A 12,544-nucleotide genomic window follows, 5' to 3' on the forward strand; every position below is an offset into this window, starting at 1 on the left:
TCTTTGGCAAGGATGTTTATTTTTACAAGCTTTGTTAACTCGGTAGGTCAAATGGTATGTAATTATTTTAATTGTGTTCATGCCGCCCCCAGCGCTGTGGAAGGTTTTCCCGAGTGTCTGTTTACTAATTGCATTTCCTTTTGTGAATTCTTGCCTCGTGACCCCCACCCCTTGTTCCACCACTGGGTCTCTGCATGTGGACTAACCACGGCCTTTTCTTCATCCACTTACTTACTCTGAAATCCTGATGGTATTTTTAGTGCATTGGCATTTAAAAATGTATCTAGTCAGAATCTGACAACCTTTCCTGTGTAATTTCTTCTATTGCTTCAGAATATAAAAGCTCATCCTCCTCAAGAGATTTGATGATTGATGCTTGTTTTCTTGTAGTTTTGTGGCTTTTGAAAAAAAGCAGATGGTTAAATATGTCCTCCTTAAACCCATCTGGCAGATGTTTTGGCATATGATAGGGACTAATCTAGTAAATTCTTTTTTAAATGTTATTGTTGCAAAAGCATTTATTGAAGGATCTTTCCCTGTTTCTCTGATGTTCTGGAAAAGTTGCCTTCATGGTCCTGGACACTGTGCCCGGCTCAGTTTCGCAAGTCTGGAGCCACGCCGCACGCAGGCCTTCCGGGGGCGTGAAGGAGGATTTAAAAGTGAGGCCCAGCGAAAGGAAGCAGGCGAGCCCGGGAGGCGGGACCTCCAAAGGGCGAGGATTCCTGGATTGTGGAGAACCATCCTGACCTTAGAACTCCATGCCTTCATATAAGTAATCATATTTATTCATATATATATCTTTTATTTTCAATCCTCACCTGAAATCATACTTACTGATTTCAGAGAGAAGGGAACATGGAGGTGAGAGAGAAGCATTGATTGGCTGCCTCCTGTACGCACCCCAACCAGGGACCGAGTGCACAGCCCAGGCATGTGCCCCGACTGGGAATTGAACCCGTGACCTTCTCGTTTACAGGACAACGCTCCAACCCACTGGGCTCACCAGCCGGGGCCACTTATTTACACTTTGGCGTTGAGATGTTTTTCCCGTGAGAGCATCTCGGGCCACTGGTATGACTTGTTTTTACACCGTTTATGTGAGAAGGATACGTACTTTTAGGAGAAAATGGTGAGGGCTTGGAGACTGCTTGTGACTTCATCTTCTTGTCTGTTGGTGAGAAAAACGCGTTTCCGAAGCACCGAGGCCCGGACTGAATTTGTAGCCTCCTCGCCGGGACCCGGGGCGCAGAGCTTCCTCTTCTGCTTCAGTTCACCTCGACCCTCACCTACGCGTGCCCCCGCCCGCCCTGGGCCGGGTCTCCTGCGGCCACTTGCTCTTTGACTTGGGACAGTCCCGAGCCACACAGACAAGGTCAGATTTTCCATTTTCCTTCTTTTCTAGGACTAGAAATACACAGAGACTCCAGCCTCTGTCCCAAAGCCTGGACAGCTGTTTCAGGGGGGACCGCTAAAGACTGGTGTCCCCAGAAGACTTCAGGGTTTGACCCTTCTCTGCCTGTGCGTGGCTGGCTAACAGCACTACCCCCCAGCCCCCACCATGGTGGCTGACAGCAGGGTCTGGGCAGAGGCCAGTGGCCGGCCTTGGCCTTCACACTCAGGGCCTTCTGAGGCCACAGACAGAGACAAATGTGCCAAGTTGCACTGCCCACCCCAAGCTCGCTGTCTTCGGTCGTTCATGTACTCATCAGATGTGGCCGAGGGCCTGTGTTATTCCGGAAGCTGCTGGGATTAGAAGCACAGAGATGGACAGATCACGGCCTGTGCCCCAGGGAGGCCCCCGCCAGCCCTGGAGACGCCTGCGGCCCGCTGCAGACGTGACATGATGTGTGCTGGATCTGCAGAGGGGCGGCATGGCACCTCACCCAGGTCGGCGGGTCTGGAAGCTTCCCGATGAGCCCAAACCAGGCCCCGAAGGACGGGGTGCTAGCAGGTAGGAAGGATAGTCAATGGGCTTTCTCAAGAAGTTCCGAAGACCCCAAAGAAGGGAGAGTCAGGCCCAGGGCAGGGGAAGGACCTGGGCACTTATTCAGGGAGGAGGCGCTGGGGCAAGACCAGCTCCCACTGCTCTGCCAGGGAGCCTTCTGTCTGAAATCTCTCGTGACTATGACTCTCATGGGTATTGTTTCTACTTTTGGCTTTGTGGTTTCTGCCAATGAATGGGTTCCAGAGATGGGAAGGCTGGGCCCCAGGGCAGAAGCTCACAAACAACCTTGAGTCTTTTGATCGTGGCCTGGGACTTCATCTCTTCTGTTGGGAAGGCGATGAAGTCAGAAGAGCATGGAGATGCATTCCGAGCAAAAGGTCATGGCATTTCAGTGTTGAAGGTGGTCCAGGTCCCCAGGAGACAGAGGCCACTGGAGGACGCAGGCCAGGCCTTCTTACGCCTACATGTATGACCTGTAACTCCATTTGGATTTCCACTGTGGATTTCGTTGCCATGAGTGACCATCCGTGGGCGCTTTACTCCCAGCCCTGGGCCTCATTTCAGATGTTCGTGACCTCCCACTGTCGTCCTATATGTAGCAGGAACCCACCGAGAGGATTCCAACCCACTCCCTGTCCACACGCCCCTGGGCTTGGGAGGTGCCCCCGCCATCCCCAGCAAGCCACAAATCCAAGAGCTCAGTGCTTTGGAGAGGGGCCCCATCGCCTCTCCCTGGCCAGCACTCCAAACAAGTGCAGGCACTTCCCACCAAGGTCAAAGTCAAGGTCAGGGCCCATCTTACTTCCCTGTTCTCATCCAAAAGGAATGTGCCCAAGGACAGTTGAAGCATGAACTAAGCCTCCCCAAGCGGTCCAAGAGGTAAAAAGTTCATCAGCTCGGCGGCACGTTACATCCTGTTTGGCACCGTGGAAAGCCACCGGACTCAGGAGCAGGTTTCCAGCCCTGACCCTCTGCCAGGACTCAGGTCTCGCTCTTGAACGCTGTGGCTACAAATGCCAAGGGCATGCCGCTGCCTAGACAGGCTTCGGGCTGCCTTCCCACAGCGACACCTGGCAGGAAGAACACCGAGCGTATCGAACTTGGGAAAAACACCCCCTCACGCCCTACAAGAGGCCTACAGACAATAAAGAGAGTTCAGAACCCCGTGGAATTCAAACTGTTAGGAGAGGCCAGTATCTGGAAACCACCCGGGCCACCCCATTGTCCCTGGGACCGAAGAGCACTTGGCTCAGGGCAGGCCCTGGACGCTCTCTGCATCCGTAGGCCGGCATTTCCGGCCGAGGGGAGAGTTCTGGCTGTCCCTGTGCGGGCAGGTAGTCACTACAATACAGGGTCTGGCCCGGCGTCATGTGCTGTGTGTGACCAGACATTTATCGAGCATTTTTGAAAACTTCCTCCTTCTACCTGAATCAAAGGAGGTCGCGGGAAAGGGAGAGACCACGCGTCAGCTGGCTGGAGCCAGGGCCTGGGTGTCCGAGAAAGTGCGGAGCTCGTTGGTTTCCTTGTTCAGGCGGCACGCGTCTGCAGCTGCCACGGGCCGGCCTTGAACTTGCCTCGGACGCCCCTCCCTCTGTTCCTCACTCCGGTGTCAGAGCCACATCCGTCTGCGTCCGCTGGCCTGGGAGCCACCGCGCCCAAGGGCGCAGGTGCCGAGCTTGTGCCGTGGGTGCATTCTGAATGGACGGATGATTCATACCCACTGTCCTCGTCCAGCCACGGGGCCCCGCCGGCCCTCGGGTCCTGCCCCGGCTCTACCACCTGCCCAGCCACGGGGGCAGGACGGCGGCCGGGATGCCTCCTGGGATTCTGGGATTGAAACCAGACACTCTCGCTGCGCGTCCCAGGGAGGTAGGACAGAACCCCCGGGTTGGCGGTACCCCCGACCGCCTACCTGCAGGCCTCTCCTAGTCTCTTGGCCGCATGGAAGGCTCGGTCTCAGACTGCAGCCTCTGCTCTGGGCAGCCCAGGGTCGTGGGAGCCTGAGCCCCGCTCTTGTTCTGCCTTCTCGGGCAGAATTCCTAAAATAACCCATCTCACAACCCACGCATCTCCCCATGGCTGTCTGTACCCCAAACCTCCCGGCCTCTGCCCTGCCGTGGTCCTGGGAGCTCAGGTGCAGGCGCTTCTGCCAGACTGCTGCCCCCGGTGCTCCCGGGGGCTGACCTGGTCCGCGGTGGGGAGCTGAGCCTGGCCTGCCCAGCGGCGGGTGGCCTTGACCTCGGCACAGCTCCCTGCACCTGGCAGGTGTGGGAACGTCTGCTGCTCTGACTGCGTGACGTGAGCCAGCTTCCCCGGCCGCGTGAGTGTTCCAAGGCAGGAGAGAGCGTGTGACAATAAGAACCTCCTCACGTACAAGGGTATGTAAACTTATTTCCCAGGCGGATGGACGGACGTGCGGTTGGCACACAAAGCTGCGCACTTTGAAACGGTGCCTTTGATAATGGCGGGCGCTTCCATGCCCCCGTGACCCAGACCCCACTCCCTGCGGAGAACGTATCCACCGCCTGCGGAGGCAGCTCACAGGGCCCCCGCCCCCATCTCTCCCTGGCTCCCGGGCCTGCCCCTGTCTGTCCCCAGGCCGCCACCCATCCTGCGTCTGTCACTGCGGATTCCTGGGCATCTTCTAGAACGCGAGGTCCATGTGACCCCACAGCACGCACTGGCTTGTATCTCGCACGGTTCCCTCGGCACCCCGACGCTGCGGCCCGTCTGTGCTGCCGAGTTTATCGGTGGCTCTTCCCTCGTTATGCCGAGTGGCGCGCTGCTGTGTGGACACGCAGACACCTGCCCTCGCAGCCACGCCTGCTGATGACACCGAGTTGTTTGCGGCTGTTGGTTGTTACAAATAATGTTGCTGTTATTTGCATGGGTGTTGCCTTTTCCTTTCTCTTAGGTAAATGAATGCCCAGAAGTGAGATCCTGAATCGTGGCAGGTGTATGTGTAACTCTTTTTATTTTTTTAAGTATATTTTATTGATTATGCTGTTACAGTAGTCCCAATTTCTTTTCCCTTTGCTCCCCTCTTCCCAGTACCCCCCTTCCCTCCAGCAATCCCACCCCCCTTAGTTCATGTCTATGGGTCATGCATGTAAGTTCTTTGGGTTCACCCTTCCCTATATTATCCTTAACTTCCCCTGTCTATTTTGTACCAACCAGTTATGCTTCTTAGTCCCTGCACCATGTCCCCATTTCTCCCCCTCCCCCCTCCCAGCTGATAACCCTCCAAATGATCCCCATACCTATGATTCTGTTCCTTTTCTGGTTTGCTTAGTTGGATTTTGTTTTTATTTTTTAGATTCAGTTGTTGATAGTTGTGAGTTTGTTGTCATTTTAGTGTTCATAGTTTTGATCTTCTTTTTCTTAAGTAAGTCCCTTTGACATTTCATATAATAATGGCTTGGTGATGATGAATTCCTTTAGCTTTACCTTGTCTGGGAAGTACTTCATCTGCCCTTCCATCTAAATGATAGCTTTGCTGGATAGAGTAATCCTGGTTGTAGGTCCTTGATTTTTCCTTACATTGAATACTTCTTGCCAGTCCCTTCTTGCCTGCAAAGTTCCTTTTGAGAAATCAGCTGATAGTCTTATAGGCACCCCTTTGAGGGAACTCTCTGCTTTTCTTTTGCTGCTTTTAAGATTCTCTTTATCTTGAACCTTTGGCATTTTAATTATGATGTGTCTTGGTGTGGTCCTTCTTGGATCTAGCTTTTTGGGGACTCTCTGTGCTTCCTGAACTTGTCTGTCTATTTCCTTCACCAAATTTGGGGAGTTTCCCTTCATTATTTTTTCAGATAAGCTTTCCATTTCTTGCTCTTCCTCCTCTCCTTCTGGCACTCCCATGACTCGGATGTTGGCATGTTTAAAGTTTTCCCAGAGGTTCCTAAGCCTCTCCTCATTTATTTTTCAATTCTTATTTTCTCATTCTGTACTGGTTGACTGTTTTTTCTTCCTTATGTTCCAAATTATTGGTTTCAACCCCGGTTTTCTTCTCTTCATCATTGGTTGTGTGTGGATTTTCCTTCATTTCACTTAGCATAGCCTTCACTTCTTCTCTTATGTGTTTGCTGTACTCAAGCATATCTGTCAAGCCTGTGAGCATCTTTATCACCAGTGTTTTGAACTCTTCACCTTCTAGGTTGGCTATCTCCTCATCTGTGAGGTTGGCTATCTCCTCGTCACTTAGTTCTCCCACTGGAACCTTGATCCGTTCCCTCTTTTGGGCCATACTTCTTTGTCTTCTCATTCTGACAGGCTCCTGTGTTTGTTTGCCTCTGTGTCTTAGGTAGAGCTGTTGCACCTGTTACGTTGTAAGGGGAGGAGCCTTAGGGATTCCTCAGTACAGGTGACCTGTTTCACCACGTGGTGGCGCTGTATGTGGGGGAGGGGTCTGAGAGGGAACAATGCTGCTTGCTCAGCAATCGCCCCTTTTCCAGGCACTTCTCCCACTTCCGTATGGGACTGGCGCCTCTCTAGCTGCTGCCCTGGCCGTTGTTCCCAGAGTGGGTGGGTCTGCAGACATCCTAGGACCGTGGGGGCCCTTTAAACAAGCAGACTCTGCTGAGAGACCGGCAGTTTCTGCCTCCGCCCCAACCCCCACTGGTCTGCACAGTCAGAAGCAATGAGGCTTGATTTTCCCCGGTGCTGGGACCGTGAGCTGCATGGTCTGATCTGGTGCTGGGAGCGCTCCCCAGGTGTCCCTCCTGACTTTTTCAAATGATTGACTGCACTTTCTGCAGGCCTGCCACTGCTGCCACCACCACACCACGTCCTCTCCACCCCAGTTCTGTCCCTCTTACCTGTCTGGGTGAGTGTTTCTTTTTTATACCTTTGTTTGTTGGACTTCTATGCAACTTGATTTTCTGGAACTTCTGGTTGTCTCTAGCTTTGAGGTAGTTGTGTTCCTTCTTAGTTGTGGAGGGAGATGCAGCGTGTCTGGCTGGCCTCCATCTTGGCCAGGAGTCTTTATGTGTAACTCTTAAGGACACGGTCAGACTGTCCCCAAAGTGGCCGGGGTGGGTACATTCCCAGCAGTGGGTGTCAGCATTCCTCTCACTTCCCCACCTGCAGGCCATCCAGGCTGAGCCCACATGCCTGGCATTTCACTAGGCTGGTGCCAATGGAATTCCAAAGGGCCTGGGACCTCCCTGGGGCATGGAATGTCTGGGGTCCAAGTACGTGTGGCGTTCCAGCAGTTAGTCGTGGGCGCGCGCTGCCTGTCCCTTCGGGAGGACGGCGTCCTTCCTCATGGCTCCCCCTCCCCCGACCGGCAGCGAGACAAAGCGTAATGTCCGCCTCAAATCTTTTCTAGCCTAACAGGTTAAAAACGCACCTGTTAAGTTTCCATTTCTTTGTGGATGAGCAAAACAAAATAGTTTCAATGATTATTGGTCATGTGACTTTATTGTTCTGGGAATAACACACTTTCATGTTTGAAATTGCCTTTGAGAATGTTCCCATTCTATTAGGGGTCCCAGTCACTTGCCATACATGCTGCAGGATGTTTTATTTTTAATTACTTTCATGGGTTATTTTAGGTACTTGCTACCTTCAGGTCGAGACAGGACCAACGACGGGCCCTCGTCTCTGTGCTGAGCTGGGCATTGCACTTTCAGGGGCCAAACCAGTCCCGCAGTTATCTTCACTTACGTTTTCTTGAAGCTATTTTTAAATGCTATTGTTATTTTATGAGTTCACGTTAAAAGAACCTTTCCGTCTTTAATCCAGCGGGAATACATTTGGCCCGTCCGCTGAGATGGGCGCTAAACTGAACCGTGAACCGATTACGATTATGTCGTCGCCATACAGAGGCTCCCCGCTTTCAGTGCCCGTCGGTGGGGCCGTACAGGTGAGAGGAGGAATGAGCGCCCTCTCCTTCGGGGGCCCCGAGGGCTGTCTTCCCCTGCGCTGACGTCTCTGATGTGGAGGGAGGCTCAGACAGGCCCCACGTGGCCTCCCCACCCAGAGAGCAGAGCCTGGGGCGGGGAGAAAGCAGCGGTGACAGTCTTCGGGGTCGGGGTGGGGGACTGGGCACAACAGCCCGTGCGCTGTCCAGGAGGCACCAAGACCATTGCCTGGAGTCAAAACAGCCGCCTTGGCAAAGGTCATGCCCGTCCCAGCGTGACCTGCAGGGGATCTCAGCAATCAGACAAGGAGGCTTGTATCCAGGGCCTCCGAGTTCCCAGCCAGGCCCGAGGATCCCTGACCCTATTAGGCTGGGGCAAACCGGACTCGTAAAATTCCTTTTCCATAACTCGGGCATCAGACATAGAGAAACCCCCGGCCGGCGAGGCTGCACCCAGTCAGACAAGCAGACCTTTCTGAAGTGGCCACACAGAAGCAGCGGCCCAGTGACCCCCTGGCCTCTGCGCTGCGGTTCCCGCGGGCACCCTGGCTGGCCCAGCCCGCGTGAGAACCAAGCGCTGGGGACCAATGCAGGGTGCACCCCCCCACATATCTGGGAAACTATTCGCTCTGTTTATTTTGGACTAAAAACACTGCCTCTTATTTGTGTGTCGTTGTTTAGCGACGGAGAAAACTGAGGAAGTCTAAACTAAATAAATGCTAAATATATCATTGTTCCGCGAAAACGGTGACGTTTGTTTTCCCACCTGGCAGAGGGGAGCTTGAAAGACTATCCCCCACGTTCCGCAGGCGGAGCAATAGCAGCGTTTCTTCCCGTCGGGATTGGTCCTGGGACGGAGCCTGGCATTCGCTACGCTTGCCGGCCTGGCCCGCTACCCCGTCTATGTAAAGGCCACGACCCCGCCTCCCTATGGGTCAAAGGGTGAGGAGAGTTCCCGTAGTGGGTGTTCTCAGCAGAAACCAGCTGAGGCTGATGCTTCTCTGGGAAGGAGAAGCTGCCCAGGCCACCCCCCGCCCGCCCGCTGCCACGTCCCCATGTAAGGGCCTTTATCGCTCATGGGCCCAGCTGAGGACGGGGCCGTGGGAGTCGCTCGGAGCCCTCAGCTCAGCCCACGTGCCCATGGAGACAGCTGCACCCGGGACAGAAAATAGGGGTGAGACACCAGGGATGGGTGAGGAGCGGCACACAAGCCCGATGACCCGCCAGTTCAATGCTGGGGATCGGGGGTTGGGGGAGTGGGCGAGAGACAGGACCCCGCTACCCGAACTTTGAGTGCACTGTGTCATTTCCACCAGCCGTGACAGATGTCGCTCTCGCCATCCCTGGGGGTGGGCAGGGACCGCAGTGGCCAGGAGCGTGGGCCCAGGGGCTGTGTTTGTGTCCTGCTCCACTGTGAGCGCACCCGGGGCGGGGGCAGAGGCCGGCCGCTGGGCCCCTCTGGGCCTCTGCTTCCAGTCCCCTCACCTGGGAGCTGAGGGATGACAGCAGCTCTGTCACAGGCCTGCTGTGAGAATGAGGTGGCATCTCACAGGCCACACTCCCACACATGCGTGCGCATCTGCGTGTTCCGGGGTGGCATGTATTCCACGTGAGCGCTGGGTGCTGGCAGCACGCGAAGGCTGGGTGTGACCTTGCTCTCAGGAGCCATCGCCTTCAGGGGGTGACCTCGCCGCTCTCCGCCCCGTCCCCCTGAGGGACGGTGACACATCACAGTCCAGTCGGCCACTCTCCCTGGCTTCCGTGTCCAGAAAACAGGGAGAAATCCGGTTTCTGTTTTCCTGGTAAGTTTGCTTCCCCCTTTGGCGCCTCCTTGGGACGAACTAGGTCTCCATGGCAGACGCAGGTGAGGGAAAGTGCGTTTCACTTCGGAGACGAAGAGGAACAGGCGGGCCCCGAGCAGTGACGCGGGTGTGAGGGCGTGCGTGTGAGTGTGTCCTCAGCACGGCTGGGGTGAGTTGCATCCTTCACCTCCAGAAGAAATAGGATTTGCTCTGTATCCGGGCAGGGAAAGCAGGCCCCCCTGGATCCGTCTCCTCCTAGACTTCCGGAGAGACTCCCAAGGACCTCAGAGAGGAGGCTTCCCTGTGCATAACGGCTGGAAAAAACATGCAGGTGTCCCCGCTGGAGAGCAAGCCTGCCGCCCGCGGTCGGTCCGGGTCCTGGGTGCGGGCGTCTGACGTCTGCCACTCGCGGCCGATTTCCCTTCCGACTCTGCCTCCTTTCCCCACGCGGCGGCCTCTGAGCTCAGGCCTCTGCGTCTGGTCCTTCCCGCCGGTGACCTCGGCTCCCCGGCAAGGACAGTAGCCGCGACCCCGCTCGTGCTGCCAGTGAAACCGGAGTTTCAGACACGTGGGACGTCCTTGTACTGAAACGTTATTTGCGTTTATCTGGAACTTACGCGGCGCTGGCAGCCTGTGTTTGTATTTGCTAAGTCTGGCAGGCTCTTCCGTGCTCTGAGCGACTTTGGACAGTTGCCCAGCTCTAGCCAGCCCCCAGGACACAGTCCCCAGGCCCAAGTCCAAGGCGGACTCATTCTACCTCAGCCCACTGACCCCTTGTCCCCTTCCCGCGTCCAGAAAAAGGCCTGGCTCGAACGTGTTGGCCCACACACGCGGTGGGACCAAGGACGGCATCCCTTCTGGCAATGCGGACTCTGTCCCCCACTCTTCACCATCACGCTCGTCATGAAATCGACTGCGGCTCCTGCCCAGGTGGCCAGCTCACTGTTCATCCGAAGGCGCAGGGTTTCAGACCAACCGATGCATCTGAGGTGTCTGCATGGCCCACGATCCAAAATACCCTCGAGAGCAGGGCCTCTCCAGACTCTTTTTCTTCAGACATTAGGCCAGGTGCCCATCTCGCAGACAAGGATGCCCCCGGGGCTTAGGACGTTCCCACGGAGCAGCACACAGCACGCCCCGCAGAGAGGAGAGCCCACCGGTGGGCACACGCGACCCGGAAGGCTGCAAAGCCCAACGAGAGCAGACAGAAGCCCCTGCAGAAAAAGTGTTTGCTCGGCAGCCTTCCTGCTGAGGCCATGCAGGACCGCGTCTGAGAGTCGGAGGGGGTCTGGCCAAACACCCCCCGTGATCCCCAATTCAGGCCAGCAGGAGGGAGGCGAGCAGATGTTGTGATGAACGTGAATCACAGACACGTGAGCTCAGCCATGCCTGCGGTGACGTCTCTGGCCATCCTGGCAGGGGACCCCAGGTGTGCAGTTCCCTGGCACCGTTTCTGTGTGTACCAGCCTGTGAGACTCGGGCCTGCGGCCGGGCCCGGGGAAGCAGGCAGGGTGGCGGCTGCAGCCACGTCCATTTCCTTGACCCCAGGGGGTACGCACTCACACAGTCACTGCCGGGGCCTGATCACGGGTGGAGCTATTGTTGCTCGAGAGGAGAAATGGGGCTCTGGGGAGCTCTGTGCCCATCCCCAGGTGACAGCGGCTTCAGAACAATCCTGCTTTAATACCGGGTCTTCCAGGTTTTGCTTAAAAAGCACGGCAAGGGAGAAGGCAAGTTCTTACGCACTGAAGACAGATGACTTGTTCCCTCATCAGTCTCCAGTTTTTGTAGGAAAAGCTAAAGCCGGAAAGCACCTTGACCCGGGCGTGGCTGGCGGGACACTGGGGACACTGGGGGAGGCCACGCCGCATGCCATTACAGTGGCGTTCTGCAGAGCTGCACACAGAAGCCACCCGCCGCCGGCACGCTGGGGCACACGGCAGGCCTGCGCGCGGGACTCCTGAGGGCTGGGGAGCGTGGGGCTGCACTGAGGACGCCGGGGTAGTGCAGAGGGACCGGATCTGTCTCGTGCCTCCCATTGGGGTCCACAGGGGACACAAGAGGCCCCAGCGGAGGCGGGCGTGCTGGGGACTGGCCCTCCACCCCTGCAGCGATGCGCTCCGGCACCCTCTGCTTTTGCTCGAGGGGGCAGGGGAGCCCTGGGGGAGAGGAGGGAACGCTGGCACCACCCGGGCGTTTGCTCACCTGTCCCCTCCCTGGCAGGCCACCGCCGGACTGAGGCCACTCAGGGCCACCGAGGGCAGCTCCCCCACGTGACGTCCTGCGTGAGTCCGTGAGCCAGCCTTCCTCATTCCTCCCGGCGACAGCACCAGGCCTGGGTCCCCACGCCCCTCCCAACTGGTGCAGGACATATTTTAGCAACCCTCTGAATTATCCTAATTTGAGCATGCCCTCTGCTTCCTGCTGGGCTCTTACGAACCCCAGAGCGGGTCCCAGAGGCAGAGCCTCTGACCGTGACGGCGGGTTCTGGGTCGGATCACTCAGACGGCGATGACCACGGAGGTGCCCTCCCTGACGGGGACGTGATTGGCGCGCAGCACATGGCGGCATCGTGATTATATTATCAGTGTGTCACTGTCAGAGGGGGCACGGGGTGTCGTGCAGGTGGGTGCAGGGAGGCGAGCCCTGGGAGGTGGCGTGGCCGCAGTGACGATCACGAAGATTGTGGCGTGATTGGCTGCTTCTCACCACGTGGGGGGTGTGCAGCCAGAAGGAAATTAACACCGTGAATGTGCAATCGGGAGCACGCATGCAGAGCCAGGGGTCCTCTGCTGGGGTCTGGAAGCAGACGTGGGGGAGGTCCCGGCCCAGGCCTGTGGCGGGGCTGGCAAGCGGAGCACCCACTAGAAGCTCCCCCAACAGGCCTCCTTTTGGTCAGGGTGAGGGGCGGGGGGCCGTGGGTATGGGACGTGG

This window comes from Furipterus horrens, unplaced genomic scaffold (assembly GCF_987537825.1).
Source record: "Furipterus horrens unplaced genomic scaffold, mFurHor1.1.pri manual_scaffold_1, whole genome shotgun sequence".
Classification (NCBI taxonomy): Eukaryota; Metazoa; Chordata; class Mammalia; order Chiroptera; family Furipteridae; genus Furipterus; species Furipterus horrens.